General features: G+C 37.5%; 1 long non-coding RNA gene across 1 annotated transcript; it reads left to right on the top strand.

Annotated features, from left to right (window-relative positions):
- The first annotated feature begins 1406 nt into the window (after window positions 1-1406).
- On the top strand, window positions 1407-3097 carry LOC310996473. Its single transcript, XR_014595901.1, has 3 exons — window positions 1407-1504; window positions 1972-2041; window positions 2838-3097. It is a non-coding gene; the product is annotated as an uncharacterized lncRNA (long non-coding RNA).
- Window positions 3098-4061: the final 964 nt, after the last annotated feature.

The following is a 4061-nucleotide window of genomic DNA, read 5'->3' as shown; positions in this document are numbered from 1 at the left end:
ATGACAGAAGAATTTATTGATTCCTTTGTCAATTCTGCTTATCAGTAAGATTCTTTATCGCTGTTTTAATGTTTCCCGATCAGTTTCCTGTATGGAAACAGTTTGCACATTACACCTCAGTGTTCCACGTGCATTTCTCCTCCTTCAAAACAGTTTGCTCCATTTCTTTATTTAAGATATGCAGACATCTACTGAACAGAATGTGGTATATAACAGCAGCATAACGTTGATGATGATCTGGATGGACCCGATGTTCAGGTTACTAGCCTTGCTGCATTGTGCTGATGCACAGCTGTCTGGAATATATATGGTCCTCAATGACTGGCCTTTTTGACTAATCTGCCCTAGCTGCTTCCCCAAAGCAGCTAAATTCTTCCATTGAGGACATGAGATTAGTTCTCCTTCATTTATTCCACAGGATGGCCGACAGACAGAGTGAAAACTGAAATAAAAGAATAAGCTCACATCACTCACACTCTAAAAATGAAAACTTAAAGTTGTTGGCCTTACCATATTTTTTCAGCTAACTAAACAAAAAACATTGAGTTGTGTTGTAAACTAATCAACATTATTTATTTCAACTATCTTTTTCAAGTTTTTTGGCTAAAGTTGGCCTAACTTAATAACTTGAGTTAGCAAACCTCAAAACTGTGCATTTGAGGTCAGGACAAGTTCTAGAAGTTGAGACAACAAGAACTGGGGTCTCCAATGCATATCTGCAGGGGTTCCACCACAACGACACTGCTGCCATGTGCTGCCGACATCTCTTACACTTCTTACTCTCAAGGTGAGTATTTTGCTCAATATGGTACTAAAAGTCAGGGTTCACGTGTGCAGATTATACATTATTATATATTTATTGTCCCCCTCACGGCTAAAGAGAGTTGTAGATATTAATTGTTTACCAGTTAGCTCTGTTAGCTCTGTTAGCTCTGTTAGCTCCGTTAGTGCGGCTACAGTGGAACTGGAGCTCATTTATTAAACACAATGAGCAGTGCTACAAATAACTGGTATACTGCTTATGTGTGCCTTTGATGTTAAAGTTTAATGTTACTTTAGAGACTCATTTTTACAATTGGGTGTCATGTAAACATGAATATATGACATTAATTGTTGTTAATTGTCTTGGTGGACTGACAGGAGGAGACAGAGGTGCAGCCCATGTTCACAGAAATCCAGGAGAGATGGCCTGCCCTGTGTTTTAAGGAACAGGTAAGAAAATGTGTGTGAAAAAGTTGCTAACTATTTTATATCACAGAACTATTGCTTGCCTTATACAATGAGTAATTCAGCACCTTGCCAATAAAGGTATTCAGAAACTGACTACTTAAGAGAAAATCCATGTGAACTGGTTCGGTGGGATTAATGTGTGCTGTTTTTTGTTTATTTCAGATTTGCAGCAAGTTCTGATGTGTAACCAAGGAACTGTTGTGGACATTTAGAGCAGCCGTGCCAGGAAAAGGGACAAGACAGGGAGAGACGCTTGGCTGTTCTTGATGAACAGGTGAATTCATGTTATAAATATCATGTATTTTTGATTATGGTTCAGGGTTACCTGAGCAAGCCCTTAAAGGGATAGTTCACCCAAAATTGAAATTTCTCTCCTCGTGTCGACTAAGGGCTGGGAGAAGTTTCAGAGTTATCCGTCGCTTCTCTGAGTTACAGGGGGTCTTGGCATAGCAGTGCATGTCCATATAACGGTTGCAAATGGATACCAACTGTCTTCGTAACAAAAAGACACACCAAAAAACATCCAAATACCTCCATAGTGCTAATGTCCCTCTTATATTGAAGCCCTGAAATGCGATATTGTCCTGAAAAAAATTAAATCTGTCTGTCCTCTTCCCGGTTCGTCCAAATTTGATGGATGCCACCCCAATATAAGACCTAAGTTTAAACTAGTCACAAATTAATCTCAGCTGCAGTGTTTTTAACCAAATGTCCTATGGCTTTCCTGTGTCCAATTTCCAGACATCACAATGCATCAAAGCAGAGCATGTCTAGACCTCAGATTTCAGAGACACTTTTCCTGAAACGCCTGGTGAGTACAGAATGTCTGTTTTTATTTTTGGTCAACCATGAGTGCACATTAATTATCATGCACATATAATTCTCTATGCCATATTGCTTTAGAATATAGAAAAGATGAAATATCCACACCTTGGATTGTAGCTCCCAAAAAACTGTATTAATCACCAACGCCCCATATATTTTTGCCTTCCACCTACAGTAGCGTAACCCAGCTTAATGGCTGAGAGCCTCCATTCTCCCTGGAACACGTTATAAGTAATTTATTTAACCAGCCATTTAATTTAAGGTTGAATATGGAGTTTTACCAGAATACCACAATCTATTGATCATCGTAGGCAACAACAACAGAAGAATAATTCCTGCAGTCCGTTGCCAGACCGTTGCTTAGTGTAGCACACTGTTGCTTGGGACGCCGCTCTGACCAGAGTAGCACAGAGAAAAACTATTTAGGATATTTCATTTCATTTATTAGTTTATTTCATAGGGACAGTGCACCACTAATCAACAGAGTTAAAAGAAAACTGTAAGTGGGCCAGAGTTAGCCAACAAGGCTAGTTACCTGATGTTTCATTTTTACCGCCATTGAACAGCTTCAGACTATTGTGATGTTAGATAATTGACTTGTAGCTTGTTACAGGGATGAATAGCAATTAGAATCACAGGCAAAAAAAACTGTATAGCACAGTAACTGTACACTACAGGTTTACTCAGGCTGAGACACAAATTTAAAATTACACGCTGACATAGGTGTTTAGTTATCTTAACAGTGTTTATATTGAATTTGGTTGAATTTCTGCTTTCAACAGGACACCGATCCAGAAGACAGACAAACAAAAGGGTCCAAATGGGAGTGCTCACCGTGTTCGTGGATGATGGTGCACCGGCCTCGCTTCAAACTGTTAACAGCATTGCTGTGGTGTTGCTGTAGTGCTTTTTGACTGTGTTGTGGTTTGGACTCTTTTAACAAGTTTGGCCACACCAGTCTGCATCTTTTTGTTTGTGTGTGCAGTGTACAGTACTTGCACTACTGGTAGATAGATTTAATCATATTTGCTGGAATATTGCATTAAATGTTTAAATAAAGATGTTTTACTTAACTAGTATTATTTGTATTTGTATTATTTGTTGTTTTAGTTGCCACAACTTGAGAGTATTTATAAGTACAACTTGAATTTTTGAGTTTTGATGCATTTGAAAGGTAATTTATCTGAAACAAAAATAATAAGTTGAGACTACTAAATTTTAAGTGTTTAAAAAACTCAAAATTTGAAGTTATCTTTAAGTTAATTTACAAGTTATCTCAACAAAAGATAATTTGTTGGCTTAACTTTATGTGGTTTTATTCAAAACTTGAGAGTTTTAGTTGGACTCAAAACGCAAAAATCTATTGCAGCCAGTTACCTAGAATTTTTGAGTTTTCACAGCCCTTTATTTTTTACGGTGCATGCATATCCCCATAATCCAACAGAAAACAAAAGAACTAATACTAGCACAGATATGCTAACAGCCAAATAATAGAGATTTTAGCATTTAATATCATAAAGACAAATCACAACAAAGGTGTACACACAAAATATTTTTTTTTCGTATTTGAGAGGCTGTGCTTACCATTGTTTGTGTCCTTTGAAGATGACCTGTATCACATGATCCAACTATTCTTTTTGTTGAGTGTTGACAGCCTAAGTTTGTCCCTTTAGTCATGCCATTACGCCCCAATGTTATGTGTTGTAAGTGACGTATTGAACCCTCTGTCCTGAGTTGAGAAGCAATACATGCAAATGTGGAATTTTTCCTGGTCTTCCGTTTCCTCAAAAGTGACAAAATGTACATGGACTGTTGCAATGAGCCTTTTATCTCGTCTCTCAATGTTAAGCGACTGCCATTTGTTGACTGAACTAAATTTAAATATTTGTTTTCAGCCCTATTTTGGCATGAAAAGTGCCACTGGATACTACAAAGACAGAAATAACAATCTGATATAACGGTATTGGTGTTTGGTTTTTTGTGTTTTTTATTATCATGAAATACTC

Source organism: Trachurus trachurus (assembly GCF_905171665.1).
Source record: "Trachurus trachurus genome assembly, chromosome: 13".
In the NCBI taxonomy this organism is placed as follows: domain Eukaryota; kingdom Metazoa; phylum Chordata; class Actinopteri; order Carangiformes; family Carangidae; genus Trachurus; species Trachurus trachurus.
This window is presented reverse-complemented; position numbering and strand designations above follow the sequence as displayed.